This window comes from Camellia sinensis, chromosome 11 (genome assembly GCF_055761805.1).
Source record: "Camellia sinensis isolate YWXY chromosome 11, ASM5576180v1, whole genome shotgun sequence".
In the NCBI taxonomy this organism is placed as follows: domain Eukaryota; kingdom Viridiplantae; phylum Streptophyta; class Magnoliopsida; order Ericales; family Theaceae; genus Camellia; species Camellia sinensis.
Genome location: NC_138971.1, coordinates 27,851,891 through 27,863,760, shown reverse-complemented (window position 1 = coordinate 27,863,760; position 11,870 = coordinate 27,851,891).

Genomic DNA, 11,870 nt, shown 5'->3' with positions numbered 1-11,870 from the left:
TAGCATGCTTAGTATAGCCACCTTGCATTTTGGCTTGTTAGCCTTAGGTGTGTGAGTGTGTAGCATGCATTACTTGCATTATTTCAGTGGTTTGGAATCACTTACCATGTTATTTCAGTCCTTGTAACATGCTTGCATACTTACATTTGATACTCCTTTGTTGCTGTAGAAGGTTGTTGCCTCATGCTCCATGAATGTGCTTCTTTGTATGCTTGCATGTTTAAGCCACTTAGATGCCATCTAGGTGTTCCCTTAGCATTGTCTAAGTCTGCCTTGAACCTGTTTTAAGTCCTCTTGGCCTTGTGAGGCTTGGTTGACTTAGCCGTGGTTTAAGTCTCCCTGACTTGCCTTAAATACTTGGACCAATTGCATGCCATGTTTGTCTTGTTTAAATTGGTTTGGCACCATTATTAACATGATTTCCAGAGTTTACATTGCATGCTAATTGTCCATGTTTAGGCTCTTTTAAGTATGCTTAAAGATTGCTTGTTTGATGCTTAAGTGTTGGCCCATCAACATGTACATGTGTGTGTGTGTGTAGGCCCTAATTTCCATAGCATTGGCCACTGTTTTAGGCTTGTTTGAGGGCTACCTAAATTAGTTTAAGTCTACCCCTTTTCATGTTGTTGCATGCTCACCTTGTGTGTTGTTGCATACTAGTGTGTTGTTGCATGATTGAATGAAGTTACATGCTTGCTTGCATGCTTGAACATCCATATTGTGTCTTGCATACTTGTAGGTTGCATTGCTTCATGCCTTACATGCTTCTTTACTTAGGTTGTGTGCCTAACCTACATTACACATTGCATTGCCATGTTGCATACTAGCCTCCATACCTAGGATGCATTGTATTGACATGCATGCTTCACTTCTTGAGTTGAGTATGATAGAGGTTGAGCCCCCCTTGCTTGATTATGTGCATTGCATTCCATATCAAAATGCATACTTGGTTCCTTGGGCCATCATGCATGGAAATACGAGATTGGTGGTCCGAGAATCGAGAATTATATCCCTTTGAGTCATGAATATGATAAGGGGTGTGATTGGTGCATACATTGCTTGAAATGCATTGCCATGCTATGTTTTGCCCTATGCTGCTGTCAAAAACAGATTCTGCAGGAAGATTTGGCCGGCCGGCCATCTGCAGTGCTGACCGGCCATCCATAAGTGGCCGATGGATTAATTTGTGGCCGGTGACCATTCTCCATGGCCGGTGACCAATTCCCTTAGCCGGTGGTGTTCCACAGCATTCAGGGAAGCAACCCGGAGATTTGTGCAGTCTTCAGATAAGGATAACTGTCAAAGCAGAGGCAACTTGCGCATGGCAGTGGCTTTCCGAGCGGAGCCGAGTGCACATTGCATTGGGCCCTCTTCGCGAGGCTATTTATTGCTTTCATTAGATTAGTTAATTTGTTAATTAATTAAGTGGTCCGAAATATTTAATTAGCTTGTAGGTTAATTAATTTGTATTATTCTTCGATCCCTCCGAGCGAGGGCAAATTTGTAATAAGTGTGGGTGCGTGTGTGCATGTCTTCCAACCCCCACTTCTTTCTCCCTTTTACTTACCTGCTTTTGATGGTTAGTATTAGGACATGTTTACTTTAGCATACCTTATGCTATGCATGCGTGCATCATTCATTAGTCTTGCATGCACCAGGCTCGGCGCATCATGCTAACTGCATAAAGTATTTCAAATCTAACTTGAATACATGTTATCTGTGAATTTTCACATGTCATCCTTAGATTAGCCGAGCCTATTCTAGATTGGATTCTGTATGCGTTGCATTAGCCACATAACATGGACTTGGATCATGCATTGATTGCTAACATGTTCTTGTCTTGGCTCGGAGTACATTGTAAGTATTTTTATGCTTTAGCATCTCGCATGAGTGTGAATGTCAACATGACAACATGCTTACTATGTGGCTAGATGCTTATGTGATATAAATTTCTTGAATGCCTGTGGGTGAAGGTCAGATTGTTTGAGTTGGAACAACTCGTTGAAATCCGTGCTTTAGCCTACTTGCGGGTTGCAAATTTCAAACTGTTTTTCAAACAAACGGATATGCAATGCTTCGTTCCAAATTAGGCGATCTAGTCTATATTTTTGTGTTGTGCGCATCACATAGTAATTCTAGCTAATTATCTGGAATAAGAACACATAGCGTTTTCAAAATCGGATATCATGGTTAGTAGAGGCCGATCATCGGATCGGGCGAGAGGGGGTGCTCATAGCTGACCTTCCCCAATCGTACTCAAGTTCCCAAGCCGAGGCAACTTTGGTGATGACGGACACATGGCCTTTGGCACTGAGTCAGGGTTTCCTAAATTTCCCAAAATAAAATATTTAGGTGGCGACTCTGTATCTGACAAAGCAGTTCATGTTTGGCACTTCTTTTCTAAAAATCTGTTTTTCTCAAAACGATTTGTCGGATTTGGACTTTTTGGTTCAGATTAAGAACCGAGACAATTTGAGAGTCTTGAACTGTAGTGAGGCCAATGAACAAAACGGGGGGGGGGGGGGGGATACCCTCCTGGGGCATTCGGGGACGTTTACAATATGTTTTCTAGACCTATGTTGAGGGGAATAATTGGCAAATGGATACTAGCCTTATCAGAATTTCATTTAGAATATGTTCCCCAAAAGGCAGTAAAAGGACAAGTTTTAGCTAATTTTTTGGCAGACCATCCATCTCAAACAGAAAGCCAAGAGATAATGGAACTTGGTATGGCTAGTGTTGAGCCATGACAAATGTGGTTTGATGGATCAAAAGCCAATGGCCTAACTGGAATTGATATAGTGATTAAGTCACCACAAGGAGTAGAAACCACACATGGTTTCAGAGTGGATGAAATTACTTGTTCTAATAATCAAGCTGAGTATAAAGCCTTAATAGTGGGATTAAAAATTTTTATTGGATTACAAGTTCATGCAGTCGACATATTTGGAGATTCTCAATTGGTGGTTAACCAAGTAAAAGGAATTTTCAAATGTCAAAGTATAAGCATGTTGCCATACTATGTTGTTGCATTACATCTGTTTTCTCAATTTCAAATAGCAAATGTAACTCATGTCCCAAGATTCTTGAATAATAGAGCTAATGACGTGGCTCGGAAAACTTCGAATTTCAAGAGAAGGGATAATGCTCAAAGAGACATAAGCCAAACAACATATCAGAAATTAATACCACCCTTAGGTAAAAAGAATGTGACCCTGGAAGTCAACCAGAATGACTTACAAGAACAAGATTGGAGGCATCCAATAATGCAGTACTTAGCTGGCCAATCTTCGAAGGCCAGTAGAAAAATTAAATTGCAATCTATGCAATACGTGATGTATGGTAATGCTCTCTACAAAAGAGGGGGAGATGGTTTATTGCTAGAATGTTTAGGCCCAAAAGAAGCATTAACAGCTATGGCTGAGGTTCATGAAGGCATCTGTGGTGCTCATCAGCCTGGGGTAAAAATGAGATGGTTGCTTCAAAGGCATTCCTACTATTGGCCAACTATCCTTAAAGACTGCATAGAATATGCAAAAGGTTGCCCGGCATGTCAAAAACATGGCACAATAAGACATGTGCCCATAACTGACCTGCATGCAGTAGTGAAGCCTTGGCCATTCAGAGGATGGGCCATGGACATGATGGGGGAAAATACACCCACCTTCTTTGAAGCATCATTGTTTCATTTTGGTGGTCACTGATTACTTCAGTAAGTGGGTCGAAGCTAAGCCATACAAAACTGTAGACCAAACTGAGGTCATTGGATTCATTAAGGATTTAATCTATAGATTTGGTATCCCACAGACTATAACTGTTGATAATGGGACGGTATTCGATAGGAAAATGGTGAAGTCTTTTGTGGTAGAATTTGGAATTAGCCTTGTTAATTGCACCCCCTATTATGCACAAGCCAATGGTCAAGCTGAATCATCCAATAAATCATTGAAAAAAGGAATACAAAAGGTTGTGAAAGACAATCCTAGGGATTGGCATAACTTATTGTTGGATGTATTGTGGGCTTATAAAACTTCCCCAAGGTAAAGCACATGAGTCACTCCTTATGTCTTAGTATATGGGCATGATGCAGTGTTACCTGTGGAAATTAATGTTAAGTCCTTGAGGGTAAGATGCCAAGACCAGTTAGTTCTTGAGCAATACCATCAGAGTATGTGCTTGGAATTATAAAGCATAGATGAAGCTAGAATTTTGGCATTAAATAGCATTCTTTTTCAAAAGAAGAAAGCAGCCAAAAACTATAATAAAAAAGTCAAATACATTGGCTTTGATGAAGGTGATTTAGTATGGAAGACAATGCTCCCAATAGGGATTAAAAGTCATAAGTTTGGCAAATGGTCACCTAATTGGGAAGGACCATATCAAATTCATAGAGTCTTGCCTTTTGGAGCATACCATTTGAGAAATTTAAATGGATACATACATCCCAAAAAGATTAATGGCAGATATTTGAAGCCTTATTTTCCAACCATTTGGGGAACATAAGGAATAAAGTAAACATTAAGTACAAGAACACGAGAATACTCAAATGATAAATAAGAATTTGTTATTCATAAAGAGTTGAATACATTCTGCCATAAATTAGCCCAGAAATCATTACAATGTCTCAGTTGTTCTTTTACAATGGATGTTCTATTCTTAAAAGATGAGAACAACTAGATGGCTGTGGTCATTTCCTGCTTTCGGTCAGCCAGTCCTTGGTTGGTGATCTGCAGTTTGGTGTTAATTCGGATTAAGGCCTGGTTCACTGTAGATAGCTCCTCCTCAAGTTGAGATTTCCTCTCCAGTAGTTGAGTTCGAAAGTAGGAGACAGAAGAATGTTGTTCCTTTAATTCTGATACCTCAGTATGCACTGTGGAAACAAAGCTCTGATCTTCAACCAATTTCTCCTCTACAGCCGTGGCATCATGGCAAATGTTGATATAGAAGTCAATAGTGGCTGCTGCCTGAGATAAATGACTTGAGACAGTCATGTCAGATTACTCAACAATCTTGCAGCACTGAAGGAAGCCATTTCTTATTATAGGTCTCTCTAAGGCCTCGAAGGGAATCCTCGAAAAGGATGTCAATAGCTCCAAGCAGTTATCCAAGTCTATCAGAGGTAAATAAGGCTTACTACTGGAGGAAGAGCTCTCAAAAATTTCTAGTAAAGAATTAGCCAAAACTAACGGCTCAGTCTCATCACTAGCCATTGGAGAGGTACAAGACAGGTCGAAGAGACTAGCTAGTCTTGCTTCAAAAATGTCTACCTCATCTGTGGACATGAAAGGGGCAGAAAGAGCTTTGGTGGAAGGCACAAAGGACTGCATAGAGATAGGAGAAATGGGTGGAGCATCCTCAGCAGTCTCTATGGTTCTAGCCACCAATAAATCAAGGGAAGAAGGGCTGGAGCTAGGCAAAAGTAATAAACTACGAGTTGGAGAGCTGCCAGCACTCTCTTTAGGAGAATCAGCTACCATCGAAGAGAAGGTAATAGCTGGAGCTTCCTTAGGAGGAGAAGGAAAAACAAGGCTCGAAAGAGAATTAAATTGAGATAGGTCAAAAGATAAGTAAGGAAGATATGGAGTTAAGCCAAAAGAAAGTGATGCAGGAATACTTGGCCTTATGAAGGGTATAGAAAACATAGGGCCTGGAAGTGGCAGAATTATTTGAATGTTCTCCACATCTTGAGTTTGTTCCACTTCAACTGAAACTGAGGTAGTTCTTATTGGAAGAACAGGCTCAGTAGTTTTTGTTGCAAAAGAATAAGTACAAAGTAATGTCAAGCCTCAGTACCTAAAATCTAACAAGGAAAAAACAGTAGAGGCTTGAAAGAAGTTACTTGTTTCAGAAGTGATAACAATAATAGGAGAGCTACGAAGGGAATAGTGCTCAACAATATATTGCCTTCTTGCAGTTTTCCTTTGGATTGCATCACCAGCAGTAGCTTTATCTCTTAAGAATTGCTGCTACCGTCTCTTCTCAGCTCTCTCAAAAACAATTATGGCCTTAGAATGTTCCTGCTCCACTGCCTTGGCAGCTGCCTCATGAATAAGGTCTTCGACCAAATCAAAAGGGGAGACAGTCATCTTCATTCTCTTTTTTCTCTATATTGGTGCTGCATGTTCCTTCTCAATTTCTCTTTCTTCAATCTAGGATTCAGATTCCTCAAAAGTGAGTTCCACTGCTACTACTCTGACAGTTGTCTCATGAGTAGGATCTTGAGCCAAATCAGAAGAAGAGACAATTACACTCTTTCTTCTTTGTAAGAGTGTCTCTTGCTCTTGAGCTTCTTCTTCTTCTTCTTTTGCTAGTTTAACTTCAGGTGCTTCCTTGACAGGATTAGGCAAGAGTTTCCTTTTCTTCTTTTGCTGTTTGCTCCTGAGGAGATGTAAAGCTTGGGTCTTCTGAGGAGAATCTCCTTGTGAAGCACCTACACCACCTTCACAAAATAAGAACAAAGGATAAGGCTAAGAAGCATTATAAAAAAAAAGACAAAAGGAGAAGAAACAAGGGTATCTACCTTTCTTAGAAGCAGCCCGAGTAACTCTAGGAGGAGTGGAAGCAGCAGGAGTAAATTGTGTGGTGGCAGGCATAGGAATTGAAGTGGTAAGAGCAGTGGAAGAAGTGGCAACTCTAGCTCCTTTGGGTTTGGATTGGGGCACATCTAGCACCATTAATAAGTCTTAAGGAGAAATGGCCAAGTATACTTCCATGTTGGTCACCCACCAGTTTTGGTACCTCTTCAATGGGTTACCTTGAGGGATGAAAAGGATGTATTCAAAATCGATCAAGTCCTGTATAAACTTAGAAGTTGCCTATTCTAGTCTGGACCTTCGAACCTTTAAATCCCTGCTAGTAAGACTCAGATTGGTGTTACTGCAGAGAAGTATGGGGACCCCTTGTGAGAAGCCAAATTGTCTAGCAAATTGTGCAGGACAACAAGGCTCAACAATGCATTTGTAGGCTCTGGGGTTCATAGTTCCAATAAATAGCTCTCTGGGGATCAGAATAGAAGCCCATATATCTTTATGCTTAGGTGAAGCACAGAGCCTATCACTTAGAAAATTCTTCAACCAAGATGGGCCAATAGTAATGGGTTCGAAGGGATGAAAGCTGTAAGAAGGAAGAGAAACTAGAAGTTGGTAGAAGAAAGAGAAGTAAAAAGCAAAGGTAGAAGGATAAAGTGAAGCATTGGCTAGCCTCATGCCATGAGTAGGAGGGTTTGGCTCAAAAAATTTAAGGCATTTAGATTGTAGCTCAGCAAAATAAGCAAAAAGCCAAAGTTGAAGTATCCAAAATAGACCTCCTTGATTGGTATCTAAGGGTTTCTCACAGAAAAGAGAACAAGCTCTATATACATGACCTAGAACATATGGGGCTAAGGCCACATTTTTCTGTAGGACAAGAGCTTTGACAAGAGGGGCAAATTTAGGCATAATTCTTTGAGAAGAAGTGCAAAAAAGAAATTTGCAAAGCCAATATAATATGAAAGAAAAGAATTCCGTATCAATTATAAGGCCCTCCTTTTTATTCTCGGCCTTGACAAAGTCACTGTAGGATAAGTTAAAGGAGGGGAGGGAAAAGGGGACTGGTGAGTCAAGATAATCTGGTCCAATGGGGGTACCAATGGGAGACAATCCTAGTAGATGACAAATATCAAGAACAGTAGGGGCCATCATCCCACATTTGAATTAAAAAAAATTAAAAACAGAATTCCAGAAGCAAAGGGCAGCAGGAATTAGGAAAGGGTCCTCTAAGATGGTAAACCTGGATAGTCGAAGGGCATCGAGAAGGCAGAGCTCTTGAAGGTCCAAAGTCCTAGCAAGGACAACCCGATCGTACCATTCTTACCACTCCGGTCTCACCGTGGGCCAGCATCGGTGGGGACGGTTCATCCTCCAGGTACCCCAGTCAAGACCACCTTCGTAAAGAAGACAGTGGTCTTCTAGACGTGGATATAACGCTGGAAGCTCAGTATGAATCTCCCCGAAGATGGGCCCAAGCACATAGTCCTGTTGCTCATGACGTCGAGGGATGAAGATGCGTCCATCGATGGCGCTTTTCTCACCGTTCTTGTACTTTTCACATTCTGCCTCAATGATCCTTTTTAGGGTTACAGACGGGCTCGCGCGCTCTACAACCGGTACTTTCAATGAAGAAGAAGCCATTGATTGAAAGCTTTCTCAGAGGATGAAGTTGGGAAAGAGAGTAGAGAGTCAGTAGAGATAAAGGGCTTGTGTGTTAGACGAGCGAGTGATTTCAAAACACGAAATAAAAGGGTTTTAACAAAACCTTTATGTCTGAAAAATATATCGCGTAATTCGTTAAGTATCAAAAGTACAAATATGAAGAGCTTCCTTCAATATTGATACTTTTGGAGCGAAAAACACACCCCGATGTTGAGGCTAGCTTCGAAGTATAGTATTTGGCTTCGAAACCAAATTTCGGCGCCAAAAGTCAAATAATAAACGGCTTCGAAACTGAGAAGCCAGCTTCGAAACTGAGAAGCCAGCTTCGAAGTACATTTCATACCTATGGATGTAAGAATGCTCAAGTATTTGTTTATTTCAAAGGGATAAAAGACCTGTTTTAGGTTTCTCAATGAAAGTAATGTCCTTCGAAGCAAAACTTGAGATCTCTTAAGGATGGAAATTATTGTTCGAAACGTCAAGACCAATAGTTGGTTTATATATATTCAGAAAAGATTGTCTTTTCAGACTAAAACAGTGCAGCCCTCAAAAGGAGCTTCCATATTTTTGAAAGTATGGACTGTTGTTCAAAGCAAAATGGTCAATTTAAAACTGATTGATCATACTAAATCATGACCATATATTGGTTATAATTGAAACAAATTTTAAGGGGTAAGATTGTTAGATTCGAAGAACGGATTATGAATGAAAAATTAGCAAAAACTATCAACTGCATTCCATAATTTGGAAAAATTCACGTTCGTTTTTGTTAGTGTTTCATTTAAAACAATTAAATCCAGATTCGAAGGATAAGATTGCGCAGTTCGAAGCCCTAAATTTGCTTTTAAAGGCAAACGGAGACAAGACCAAGCAATGCCAAACAAATAGAAAAGTCTTAGGTGTATTAAAGTAAAAGTATTTACATCAAATGGCCTTTTTGAGTACAAATTCAAGTTCATAAAAGTAAGGAATAGAATAAATAACAAGATCATGAAATTTGGTCCAACTATGACCAATGAAGTTTTGTTCTTTCTTTATTCTATCCTCTATTTCTTCTAGGATTGGCTGCATAAGTTGATGTGCTCTCACTTCATAAAAGAGCTCTTCATCCTTTATTTCGAATGTTGTTTCTCTCAATTTTTGTTCTAACTCGTCTATATCCAAGACATCCCAGTACGCAGATTCTTTATTTTTGAAGTTATCGAATTCTTCAATGAAGTTCTCTGCTTTGTACTGGGCATGAATTCGAAGGGCAGAGAGTTTGTCCAAAGATTGAGTGGTGGCCACAGAAGTTCGATGCCAGTGAAGGAGCAGTGGAAGTTGGTCCAAGATTATATGAAGTTTTGCTTGGGCGAGGGGGTTGAGGACATGACCCCGAGTTAGAATATCACAAGCCCATTGAAGGTTCTTGAGAGGAACATCGTCCTCAAGAACATTGAAAGGCAAATGAGAGAAGGCCGCAAGCAGAAATTGGGCTTGCTTCCGCTCAGCTGGAGTAGGGGAAGGTGGAGGCTTGTAAGGAGAAAAGACCTTATCCGCAGAGAGGGCAAGCCTTAGTCTCTCTGTCCAGCAAGGATTTGGTGGAGAATGAGGTATGAGAGCTTCCATGTCGGGAGAAGGAGCAAGGGCAGAAGGAACAAGGGCATTAATATAATCGAGCCAGTCAGAAGAGCAAAGCTTTGCCTTCTGCCCTTGTGGGCGTCAGGACGATGGATTGTACCCTTGTGCCTCTTCTGGGCGTCAGGCAGTGTGCGCTATCTTTGTAGGCATAGAGGATGTGTACCATGCTGCAAGCAGATTCTCCTTCAAACTGCGTCGTCGGTCGATGGGTACGTAAGGATAAACCACCGAGCTTCACGCATAGGAAGGAAACTCTAAAGGATTAGTAAACTCGATGAAATGATGGTTAATTCGCTCCCTCAAATCATAGGCCTCAGGTTTCGACCAACTTGCCCAGTCAGAATCCCCAGAGGAAGAAGAAACCACATCCTATGCAGAGGGTTGTGAAGAAGAACTTCCCATATCCATATCTGTGACTTTCTGAATCAAAGGATTGAGAGCAGTTCGTTCGTAGTCCAAGGATGAGTCAGAAGAAGAGCTTCACATGTCCGGATTTGTAACTGTCTAAATCAAAGGATTAAGGGCAATGTGTTCGTAGTCCAAGGGTTGATAATTTGCAAAGGCATCCATGGCCTGAATATAGAAAGGTGGGTAAAGGTGGCTAATTAATGCATGGAGGTTTTTTCAAGGAGAAACAGCATTATTAGATGACTCTTCACGTGCTCGATCAATGGAGGCGAAAATCGATTCGGCCATAAAAAACATATATCAGTCTGTTCGAATACTAAGGTGGTGGGGGTATTCAAAAGATTGAAGGAGAGTCTAATGTAGATGATGAATGACAGTTGCATTTCTGGAAGAATGCAAAGCCCATACACGTTCTAAGACGTGGGTAAAAGACTTAGATCCACTAATATCAGCAAGTATTGGGTATATTAGTACGGGGGGTAATGTTGGCTACATATTTTGTACAAGCCAATTACAATTCGACACGTGACAGAATAAGGGTAATACAGGAAGACTATTCAAGTCTTCGATCCTGATCGTACACGTGGCAGTTAGTATTGGTTATTACGAGATCTGAGTAGTAGTGGATTAACAAAGAGATGCAAGGTGATGTGACTTCAACGGTTACTCACATTTAAATTCAAATTTAAGAGGGAAGCCTAACTGCAAGTGATAGCATAATGGAGCTAATTATGAGGCAACATGATTAGCGATCATGGAGGAGTAGTTCAACGGTTAGAAATGCAGTTCGATGGTCATCCTTGGGAAGTATAAATAGCAGAGAAAGCCCACAAAAAGACCCCCAGACTCAAATCCAAAAAACCAGTCTTATTCTATTTATTTTCCTTTTCAGTTTTACATTTCCAGTCTTACATTTCCTGTTCTTTACATTCCTGTGCTTTAAATTCCTGCACTGCACTTCGTTCATAGGAGTAGTTTCAAGTAATAGATTGTTGCTGTAAACCTCTACGAGGTTGAGTTTGGATCATTGTAAGTTTTTCATTTTAATGAAATTCTTCAATTGTTCTTCATTTAATTGTTATCTTGTTTAATTCTCCTAAGTCAAGCCATCAGTAAAAGTCCTCTTCATTGAGACTGAAAGAACTAAAACACAATCATCTGATAATTGGTTGGCAATTAATTTTCTGTAAGGACTGATTGATCCTTTCTGGCATGCTCGCAATCACAAAAATAACTTTCGAAAGCCAAAAAACTAACAAGTTTATATATAGTGTGCATTGCACACAAACAATTTTCCACGAAATTATTATTGTTAGTGATAACTTTAGAAAATAATTTTAACGGGTTCAATCATTATGTCAAACATACAATGATATTGTTATGTTGCATTTGTAAAGGAACTACAATAGAACTATAAGATTACTATCATACTAAACTACCGAAACTACATAGTTGAATGCCATAATGATACTAATTAGCAAGTATGAAATTGTTACACAGTTTTTTTATAAAAATATTTAATAGAAATAATATAGAATTATTTTAAATTTTGTTGATACATGAAAAAATAGTAATACTCAAGAACAAAATATGTTTATGCATGATATATTTAGTTTAATCTGTATCTATTTTAATTTTGCCTTTTACTCATAA